Genomic DNA, 11,535 nt, shown 5'->3' with positions numbered 1-11,535 from the left:
TCTAGATCCTCTACATTTTCATATAAATGTTAGGATCACCTTGTCAAAATCTACCCAAAAAACCTGCTAGGATTTTGATGTGTGATTATGTTGAAGCTGTACATCAACTTGGGGACAATTCCTATCTTAACAATATTGAATCTTTCAATTCATGAACATGGTATATCTCTACCTTTGTCTCATCTTTACTTTCAGTGTATTAAGGTTTACACTGTATGTTTTGAGGTTTTCAGTATATATATCTTAGACTTCTTTTATTAAAGGTATAGCCAAATATTTTTTGCTATTGTGAATGGAATTTTAACAAGTTCATTGTTTGGTCATTTGTTAATGGTGTATCCTACAATTCTATTAAACTTGCTTATTAGTTCCAGTAGACTTTTGTAGATTCTTTAGGCTTTTATATATACAAAAGCAGTCACCTGCAAATAAGAACCATTTTACTTCTTCCACTCCAATCTGTGTGTACAGTTTTCAATGTCTTTTTCTTACTCAGTTGTACTGACTAGGGATCTCCTGTTTAAAAGTCACTTGAAGTGGTGAACACAAACATTCTTGTCTTTTTCTGTCATGCCCTTTTGACAGATCTTGGATGGTCTCTTTTCAAAGGGATCCCTGATGCCTTTTCTAGAAAGGAGGAGGTACTGCAGATAACCAGTATCTCAGGACAGCAACTTTCTAGCAGTGGCCTGAGACTCTTGTCATCTCTCTTCTCCCCAACACCTGACCCCTGTCTTAAAGCCGTTTCCTGCTCCTACAACTAGTCCTATGCCTAAAGCCTTTCTGTTTTCTTAGGGTGTTCCCTCAGCATCTCCTCCTGCCTTATTGGCTCCATGCCTGAAAGACTTTTGAAACTCATTTCTCTCTTGAACTTTCCTCTCAGCACCAGTTTTAGTACCTCAGTGTAGCACCTGCTTTCCTGGCCCCCTTCCATAGGGTTCAGTGAAGGAAGATTAAAAATCAACTAAAGTGCTTGGAATTCTGTTGAAAGATCTCTTGAAATGCCAAAAGGAGCTGAAGATGAGTCTCAGGAGAAGACTGTGACAGCTGAGACCCTCCTAGGCAATGTGAGGTCCTGCAATGAGCTTTTTTCTAAACTCCATCTGCCTTTGCTTTCTTCTCTCCCATGCTCTTGAGAGCACCTGCTAAACCCAAACAGCCTAATCCCTCTAAAGCACCATAAACTCACCATGTTTATCTCATGGTCTTTGGTTATGCTGCTCTGTCCCTCCTGGAATGCCTTCCCACTTTCCTCTGCCTGTCCACAGCCTGCATCTCTCTCCATCAGCACCTGGCTCCAGTTCCACAAAACTTTTCCCGATCACACTGGCCCATGGGGAGCTCTCCACCTCGCCACAGTTGTACTCAACTGCCATTCAGTTCACAGCAGGTTTGTGCTGTGTAATTAGTATGATTTTCCCAGACCACTTGGCTGTGAGAAACTTCACATTTGCTTGTTCTAAATCATGATCTCTGGCTTGGATCTACCCACAAAAACTGATGAGAACTTCAATTTCATCTATCAACTTCTTCTTTGAGGTTCTGGTAGTGGCTATGGGGGCAAGTCTTAAGTATACTTCACTGCTAAGTTATTTACTATCTATGCCTCAAGGCCCATCAGTTAGTTAAGCAGTAGAGCAAAATCCAGTTGTCATGCTGAGCCCAGTAATGCCTTGTTGACCAACTGATACATGGAGTGCACTGGATTCCCTCCTACTACCCCTGGCTTGTTCTTCGTGTCTTCCCTCTCTATAGAACAGCCTCCCACCTCCCCTTGATTCCCCACAGAACCCTGTGATGGCCATCCTGCATTGGCTAACATTGACCTATGTGATCACAGAAGTGGGTGGTGCCAGGCCTTGTAGCCTAGCAGGTGGTGCTGGGAGAGCTAGAGATGCTGAGGCCTGCAGGAGTAGCCAAGCCCCTCCCCTGACAGTTCTGGCCTCCCAGAGGCTCCTCTGATGCCCTTGGGAAACCCCATTCTTGACCCTGGCACCCAGAATTGTCTCATGGTTCATGCTCTTTCTGCCTGCAAAATCTGTGCCTGTCTCTCTGCCTTGCCAGCATTTCCATAACACGCAGAGGGCCGTGAATTACAAAAGTTACTTTTCACCAGTCAATTCAAGCTAGCCTGGCACTCGTCCCTCATTCTCCTTTGTCAACGAGGCAAAGACTCAGTTGTTCACTCAGCTTTGTCTTGCAGCAAGGCAACCCTTTCCCTGCCCTTCCTCTCTCCCCAGAAGCCCTGAATGTGCCTTGCTCTTGACCCTGCTCTGAAGTGTGTGGAAAATCAAGGCACAGGGCCACTCTGGGATAGGTGGGAATTGGGACCGGGAGGGAGGAAGTTGGTGGAAACAGTTCGCAGTTGGCAACTCATTAGTTGGGTGTTATTTTACTGCTGGGCAAGAATGATCAAAATAATATCCGTGGGAAGGTCTCCAAAAGCCCAGGCACTGTGTACTGCTGGACTATCACAGTGTGGAAGGCAGGATGTGAGCTGGTTGCTGGATGTGCCCTGGGGGCTCGCTCTGGGAACTAACAGGGAAGAGCGCCCTGTAGGTCCTTGACAGATTGAGGTATTTCTTTCCAACTTGATGGCTTCTTGGGGAGGCTGCTCCTCGACCTTGTCCTTCCTGCCTCCATGCCTCCATCTTTCCATCCCTCAACTCAGCAGCCTCCTTCATTCATTTGCACTGATCCCCCTGGATTATCTCCTACAAAATTCAGTGTGAAATTCACTTCTCTCTCAAGCCTCTCTTTTCTGATACCATCCAGTCCAGTTCCCTACACGTTTGATCTCTTTCACCTGTCAGGGCTTTGAAAGGATCTGAAATCTTACTTCTTAATCGAAAGTCATAGATTATTCTTTCTCCCTCCTGTACAGCAGCTCATCCACTTCTTGGCCCAGATGATGCTCACCAACTCCCACAAAGCCTCACCTATGCTTCAAAACCAAACCCCAGGATGTCAGAAGGAAATATCCAGAGTGGTTCCTTGGACCAACCTGGTACAGCTACTACCCTCCACAGGCCCTCCATCTCAGAACTACCAGGTTCCCTGATGCCTCTCCCCGCATGGAGACCAAAGTATGTTCATTAGATTGACAGATAATTTTCTGTTTGTACTCTGTTAACCCAAAGAAAAAGTTTTGTGGAAAAGGCAAGTGGAAATTCCTAAGGGGAGCTGTTTATTTCAGAGCAGGTCTATGGTTGTTAGAAGAGAGTCAAGGTGTATTTGTGGAAACAGGAGGGCTGTTAACAGCCTGTGGGTCTGAGGATGAGACACCAGTATCTCCCATAACCCTTTATTCCATGCTGACCCATATCCCCACTGCCTCCTACAGAGTCCTCCCCCAGGAATTTTCAGTTCCTACATTGTGTTTCTGTTTTTTTCTAGCTCTTGACATTTTGACTTTTTCATCCTGTTCTAGAATCTTAGTTTGCTTCCTGGCTTCCAATCTGACTCCCTCATTAACTTTTGAAACTTCAACAGATAATTCTTTTAGTACCTTCTGTATAACTCTGGTAGGCACTGAGGATTCCAAGTGAATCCAAGACACAATCCTTATCTCTTACAGCCTTGCATGGATGCCCTTACTCCAGGTCAGGGACCAGGATAAGTGCTTCACTTAAAGAATTGAATGTAATTGTCACAATCATAACTGTGAGGTTGTCCCTACTTTCTAGTTGAAGAATCTGAACTCAGAGTCAAGTAACCCTCACAGGCACAGCTAATTAGTGGCACAGGCAAAATTTAAGCCAAGTCTCATTGCTTCAAAAGTCTGTCTTAAACTGGACTATAGAAGATGGTCTTTTCGTTCCTGTTTCTCCAATGCTCAGGAGAGTGCCTGGACATACGTCACACAATCAACACTTGTGGAAGGAAGGAAGCATTGTTCTGAGCGTTGCTTGGGCTCCATCCTTCAACCACAGAGCCCCTACAAGCTCAGCTCTGAGACCTCTCAGCCCCTCTGGGGATCACAGTCTCCCTGATTCATAGGCCCCTAGTCCACTTACCTCTGCCTCTCAGGGACAGACAGCCAGACCAAGAAGCCCCTCTCCATCTTGTCTGAATATAACATATATGGAGTGGATTCAAGACTTCTGCCTGAGAAAATGCCAAAGAAATATCATCCTGAAGCTTTATGATTTGTACAGAAGATAATAAAAATGTCGAAGAAATTTAAGCAGACAAATATGGCACAACATCCACTCTCCTGGTGTTTTATGGGTTGCCACACTATGCCGGCTGCCTCCCCACCACAGCTCTGAGGTGAGAAGCTGGTGTCCACCCCCTCTTCCAACCTACCTCCTGCGGCCTCCTCAGCATAGATCATAAGACTTTCCCTTTTCTATTCCTCTAAAGGGAAAAAGCACAGTATAGGCCACAAAGAATGAGTTAGGTTTCCTGTAGTGCAGATGAGATCTTGATTGTATTGTGATTCGACTGCAACATTTCTTTTTCCTGTATACCTAGTAGATAGTGAAAAAAGATTCTGGAGACTGAAATGGATTGAAACTGTTTAGATAACCTAAATTAGAATCCTTCCCTTTGTTAGGTCTCTCAGAAAGCTTCTCGGGACTGGGAAATACAAGGTACAGATCAGTCCTGTCTTAAAGACTAGGAAACAGAGAGCAGGTTAGTGGGGATCTGGAGTTATACCAATGGTTAATACAGGAATGAGGCAAGACACAGAGGCTTTGACATGCTTTCCTCTTTCCACCGCACCTCGTACTGTCCCCTGAGTTGCACATTTTGATCTTCTTTGTTATAAGAAGACTCAGATGAAATATATCTATGTTTTCAGAGCTCATGTTTGCTTGCTTGGTTTTTTGTTTTTGTTTTCCGCCACTCTAGTAGTGTTCCATCTTTATGACAATTACAATGAATGTTAAGTTTGGAGAGTTGGAGAGGTTATGGGTAAAACCTTGAATTTTAGAGTCAGGAAAATCTGTCTGTACTTGGACAAATTAATTAACCTTTTCTTGGCCTATAAATAGAAATTACTAATCCCTCCCTCATTGGCACATGTCATGAAGAATTAAGTGAGATGATGTGTGTAAAGCACTTGGCAGAGTGCCTGCCACACAGTAAGCACTCAGTAAATGTTAGTTGTCCTGTTACTAAAGTTATTACTGTGTAGACCCTCTTTAGTGCTTGGCTGGTTAGCTTGGTTTGAGATGAGCCCACTCATGTGGTTTCCTAAGGAGTCCATCTTGTTTGGTGAACCAGCACAGCTAGTCCTTGGAAGGCCCAGTTCCATGCAGTTTTGATTTGGCAGGTTTTTTTTTTTTCCTTGACCTATTTCCTGGCTATAACTTCTAACTTCAGGATTGCAACCACATCCTTTCAGTCTTTACACTCATTGGACATGACTTTCAAAACTGAGATTTTAATTGATTGAAGACAATGTTAGGTCATAGAGTATGCACACTAAATATTCTTAGGATTTCCTGATAACTGAGCCCTGAAATGTCCTTGCCTCAGGATCCGCAGCAGTTGGGTCAGAGAGAAAAGAGGCCCAAATTCAAGAATTCATGTCTCAAAAAAAAAAAAAAAAAAGAATTCATGTCTCTTTTGAGAAACAGTTCTTGCTTCTTTCAGCATCTATAGCAAAAATTATATCTTGGGCATTGAATTATCTAAGACATGATGCAAAAAAGAGGTTTAATGCATACATATAACATTAAATTCAAAACCATTGCATCTCTGGGACTTTGTCAAGAAGGATTTCTCCAGGAATTGACTTGTTCCTGTGTATCTTCTGAGAAAATTTAATTTTGATACCAATTGACATTGGTTTCTCTTTCATACAAAATGATAAACACAGCCACCTCACCGTTCTCATTTAGGGCATCCCAATCTTGGCCATTTAGTATATTTGCAAATCTGTTTTCAGGTAAAAAATTTGTTTTTTTGCTCCTGTGTGGCTACATGTCATCCATTTATTCAGTAAACATGTATGGCACTCCTACTATGTGCTAGCCCCTGCTCAGCTTCCTGGAGATCATACTGAACACTATTTTTTTCCCCATTCTAGTGAGAAGAGACAGCCAATAATAAACAAAATTCATAAAAAAAGAAAACTGTCAGATAGTCAGGAGCACTACACAGAGAAGTAGAACGGTGGATTCAGTAGAGAATAATTGGACGGCTGCTTTATATCAAGTTGTCAGGAGGAAGCAAGTGACAAAAGCAGCCTTTCTAGGAGGGGAAAGAAATCTAAGTGCAGGCTCTAGGATTTGAATGAATTTGGTATTCTCTCTCTGCTCGCCTCTATTCCACCTCATTAAATTGTAAACTCCAAGAGGTCAAGGACTGGATGATCCATTTTTGTGATGAGAAAGTGATTCTTTTAGCTAATCTGTTACCTTCTTCAGTTGTATTAAAACTTTCTAAAGGGTGAATTAGAATTATTCAGGAAATTTCTACAATCTTGATGAATGCAACCACTATCCCCAGTTCAAATAGAAACCTGGGGTTCATTCAAGACTTTGGTATGGAGATCAAGACATTTTGTGTGGTAAGTTGGGGTGTTTTTTTAATATGTTTTTTTTTCCTAGCTAGAAAAAGATCATTATAAATGGTCTTGTTACCTGACTTAGCCTAGATAATTTCTCCTTTTCTTTCAGTGTTAAACTTATATATCCTTATGTTTAGAGGGTGTGCATAAGTTAAGGAAAGTGAGGCTAGGTTATAACCAGTAAATTCCACACTACAGTCCTGTCGCTTTCCAAGTGGTGACTCTGGGTTCCACATCCCTTGCATCTTATATTGATGCCATCTGGATTCACCACAGAAGGGAATGTGAGACCCTGGATGGTTGGACAAGGAATTTTATGGCCAGGCCTGAGAGTAACATACATCATTTCTACTCCTTCCTAATAGGTAGAATCTAGTCACATAGTCCCAACCTCAGAAGCACTTCTCAGGGTGTCTAGGAAATATAGTTTTCCTGTGTGTTTGGGGAGAGGTAAATGACATGAAATTTGGTGAACTAAAAGCATTGTCTTTGCCACAGGGAAGTCTTCCTTACTGTACCCAGCTCCTCTCCTAAGAGTTAGGTTAGGTTATGATCCCCTTTGCGGGGCGGGGGGGGGGTCACACAAAGTCTGATTAATAGTAGGTACTAAATAAGTATTTGTTGGTTGGATGGAAGAAGGGATGGGTATATTGTAACCTAAGGTCTTACAGGGGGAAAAAGCATGAACTACAATGAATATTTGTTGAATTGACTAGCTAATTAACAAAAAATTAATTCACAGTATGCCCAAGAATTATTATAAGAAACCAAAACCACATATTCAAGAAATAGACCAATTTGGGGATCCCTAGGGAATTCCTTTTACTATTTTATATTATTTCAACATACAACCTTGCCAGCCAAAATCACTCCATCTCCCCTTCCCCTCTGAATTACTCTGGCAATCACTCTGTAGTTGTTTCAAAATTGGGAAATTATTCTGAAGGCATCATGGCCTGTTGATGGCATTGACTTTGGCTCCCCTCACCATCACTCCTACTGTTACCATAAACCTGTTTTTAAGGCCCTGAAGTTGGCCACTCTTGAAATGAAATGGGGAAACCTGAGTTTGTAAGCCAGTTTGGTCTCCAGCCCACTTCCCCAGCCAAAGAGAGTGAACAATCCTGCATTTGTGGCACCCTGAGCCTCCAGTGACCTTCCGGGCCAGCCAGGATGCCAGAGGGAACACACATTCTCTGAAATGACAGTAGAGGAAGAACCAACCCATTGCCCAAGGACTGATAAATGGGCCCCTCTTTTCCCCTGGGACAGCCTCAGCAAGACTCCATGTAGGGCTTAACTGTTTCCTATCTCAAGCTGTGTATATAGTCTAATCTATCCTCTTAGCTGAAAATAAATCAGCCTGGAGGGATGCCTGTGTGGCTCCATGATTGAGTGTTTGCCTTTGGTTCAGGTCGTGATCCTGGGGTCCTAGGATCGAGTCCCATTTCAGGCTCCTTTCAGGCAGCCTTCTTCTCCCTCTGCCTATGTCTCTGCCTCTGTGTGTCTCTCATGAATAAATAAATAAAATCTTTTTTTAAAAAGCTGAAATTTTAATGCAAAATAATATTTCAGGTGATGGATAAGATAGTATCCTGGGGTGGAATAACAGTGTGCTTGGGGGTCAGATTTTTCCTTTGTGGAACCAAAGTCAATTTTACTTTGCTGTTGCAAGAATAGTGAGGGGAGGGGGGACAATCATAGAGATGCTGCACCAGCTGGTGGGTCTGACTCGGAACTACTTTTCAGGGCCAGTGACAGGCACATCCCCCGGGCCTCACTGCCATCTTAAAGGTCTCACCTGCCACCTAGTCATTGCTATCAGCCTCTGGCTGTGGTGGGGAGACACGAGAACTGACCGCAAGATGTAGTCCCAAGCACTGACCATCAGTAGCCGACTTGAAGGGAAAACACCAAACCACGTGAGATGGGAGAAGGTGTCACAAGTGATTAATTCATGAGACAAAATGTTAAGACAAACGAAAATATCCCCAAACTTACTTCACTCTCTGAGGCTGCTGTGAGAAGCAAATGAAGCAAGTGGAGCAATCAAGCATAGAAGCCTCCAGGTGTCTCCGGGCCCGATTGTGCCTCCAACGCCGAGACATCGGAGCGTGCGACACCTGTGGGGGAGACGGATTGCATTTCAGGGATTAAGAGCCTGGGAGTAAAACCAACGTGCGTGTCCCGGGAATGCGCCCCGTCGCTGAATCGTGCTGGTGAGTTGCTTTTTCCCTTGCATGATTTGCTTCGCTAACAATCACTTCAGAGGTCAGCCGGTAGCTGCTGCCCGCCGCCTCACTTCCTCTTGCAGTCCTGCCTTTTAACAGGCCTCCCTGACGACCCGCAGAGGGGTGTCCGTGCGGGGCGCACCGGTCTCTTCGGTTGGCTGAAGGTGTGGCTCGACTCCCTTCCATTCCAAGCAGGCACTGAGCGTGTGTGCCACACTTCCGTGGCCCTGCCCGGGCGGACAGGACAAGCAGGGTGATGCCACCACCTCAGCACTGCCCAGGTGGACAGGACAAGTAGGGTGATGCCCCACCAGGTGGGGTGGCCGTCAGGCAGGGCCAGGGCTCTGGACGCTGGCAACTGCAACGTGGAGCAGACAGGGGACTGACACGTTCTGCCCCAGGGTGGGGAGTCAGGGTAAGCTGTAGAGCAGGTGATGTTTGAGCTAGGTCTGGAAGGATGAGCTGGACTTGTAGGCCACACAAGAAAGGGCCAGGAAGCTGGGGATGGCCAGCTTCAGAGTCCATGGGGCAGGTGCTAAAACAGTGATGTTAGAATGTGGGGGTCCTGGGTGTGGAGGAGTTTGGATCCTTGCTCAGGACTTAGCCTCACAGGCCAAAACCTGGTGGCCCTCCAGGTAACACCCCAGGTGCCCCACTCTTGCAGGAGCCTGGCTCAGGACTGAAGAAGCTGTTTTCTGGAGACCTTGCAGCTGGCGCCAGGAGGTCCCAGCATTCCACCCGCTACTCAGAGGCCTTCTGGAAACATGCATGTGCCTGCTTCCTGAGGGGAACAGTAACACGGTAACAAGCTGAGCACCCCTCCCCCACCTCACACTCAAAGTCACCAAGAGATGACATTTCTGGAGCTCAAAGGCAGGTTCTGGAGCTAGGTGGCCCGGGTTCAAAGCCCAGCTCTGCCACTTAATGGCTGTGGCACCCCGGGGCAAGCCACCTACCTGGTGAGGCGTCAGTATGTGAGGCATGGCAAGCCCAGCAGACTCTAGAGGCAGAGGGTAGTGAACATGGGGGCAGCTGCATTCCTTTGATCACCACGCCACTTCAAGCAGACTGTTCTAGAACAGTGTTGACCAGCAGAAATATAATGTGAGCCACATATAAAATTAAAAAAATTTTTCTAGGAAGCTTATTTCAAAAAATAAGAACAGTTGGCACTAATAGTTGTTAACCAAATGTACCCCAAATATTGTCATAACGTAATTAATATAAAGATATTACTGAAATATTTTACATATTTTTGGCACCTAAATCTTTAAAATCTGGTGTGTATTTTACATTTATAATACATCTCAGCATGGACTAGCCACAATTCAAGTGACCACATGTGGCCCAATAGTCCATGTGGCTAGTTGCTACCATATTGAATAGCACAGCTATCCCCACATGACTGGAACAAAATTAGAGCAATAGCTGGTATTTCTTGATCACCAGCTGGGAAATGAGCAAATGACTAAACCTGTGCCGGTTCCTCCTTGTAAAAGAGGAGTAATAATAAAACCTAACGTGTTCCTGTGAGCCTTAAATTAAGACACGTATTTGAAGCCAATGCACAGTTTCCTCAGCCTGAAGTGCCCTGTCTCCTCCACCTGCAAATCCTATTCGTCCGTCAAGACCTTGTTCAAACTCACCTCCTCTGTGAAGCCCACCTAACTTCCTCTTAGCATCAGGTGTTCTTGGTTCTGGACCAACTTAGCACATTGTTCCTTTCCTTGCTTTTTTGATCATTTCCCAAGCTGTCTACTGGGTGAATCTGGAAGGGATTCCTGCATCTCATTCATTCTAAAATGCAGATTGTCAACTCTTTAGCATGTCTGGAATCAATATGCATTTATATTACAATTGGCAGTGTTTTGTTCTTTCTTGGTGAGTCCAAAAAAGGGGGGAGGGAGAAAAAAGAGTAATGGCGTGACTGTACTATATGGCATAGATTTGATAAATTTCAGTATTTGTCTTTGCGTCCCCAGGCACTGGGCTCAGTAAATGCAATAAATGTGTCAAATGTACTGACAACAGTAATAAAAGTTTACTGCAATTACCACACGTGTAAATTATTTGGCTGGCTGCCTCTCCTCCACTCTGGATGGTTACCTCTCCAAGGGCAGGGACTGTGGGCTCTTTCACATTAATGGGCTGGACATCTTGTGAGAAGCCAAAAGGGTAATACCTGGTTTTTGAGAAAAACGTGCCCTTGAGTTACATGCAAGGACAGAAATCCCACCTTCCTCACTATAGCATGATTAGGCTTTAAAATTTCCTTCACCAAAATATCTGATTACTGCATCAGGAAGCAGAGCGATCCAGCTAGAGCTCCAGGTTGAGAAATGTGCACTTGTGGGACCAGGGGGGAGAGAGAGTATTTCCCTCAAAGCTGCATGTTTCCTCAGAAACCCCATTGGGCCTCAAACGGATTATCTTTCAAAGGACTCATTACAAGGCAAAAAGAGCTTTTAAATTCCAATTGTTTTAACAAAATCTTTTCTATCTAGAAGCTCCATTGTCAAATTGTGCTCTCTCCCCCCAGTTCATAAAATCATACACAAATAGACAAAAACATGCCAAAAACTCTTATTTAGAGCTTCTACTGGTGCCAAATACCAATAATTGGAGAGTTTTAAAATAATGCTTTGTCCAGAAAAAGTGGGGGAGGATAGGGAAATAGGGACGTCCTGATGAGTGGTGATCTGCAAACTATACTTCATCAGAAACAGGGAATTTTAAAGACCAATGTATGAAATGTGTGGAATATACATAGAATTTCTACAA

At 44.3% G+C, this 11,535-nt stretch overlaps 2 long non-coding RNA genes across 2 annotated transcripts; one reads left to right on the top strand and one right to left on the bottom strand.

Annotated features, from left to right (window-relative positions):
- Positions 1–4,015: 4,015 nt before the first annotated feature.
- Positions 4,016–9,829, bottom strand: LOC118355115 (uncharacterized). Its single transcript, XR_007411498.1, has 3 exons — positions 9,711–9,829; positions 8,525–8,646; positions 4,016–4,107 (listed from the first exon to the last, which is right to left on the bottom strand). It is a non-coding gene; the product is annotated as an uncharacterized LOC118355115 (long non-coding RNA).
- LOC112679110 (uncharacterized) lies at positions 6,071–10,807 on the top strand. Its single transcript, XR_003148118.3, has 3 exons — positions 6,071–6,523; positions 8,273–8,742; positions 9,419–10,807. It is a non-coding gene; the product is annotated as an uncharacterized LOC112679110 (long non-coding RNA).
- The last annotated feature ends 728 nt before the right edge of the window (positions 10,808–11,535 follow it).

This window comes from Canis lupus, chromosome 6 (assembly GCF_003254725.2).
Source record: "Canis lupus dingo isolate Sandy chromosome 6, ASM325472v2, whole genome shotgun sequence".
NCBI classification, from domain to species: domain Eukaryota; kingdom Metazoa; phylum Chordata; class Mammalia; order Carnivora; family Canidae; genus Canis; species Canis lupus.
The sequence above is the reverse complement of the archived record's forward strand: the minus strand, read 5'-3'. Positions and strand labels throughout refer to the sequence as shown.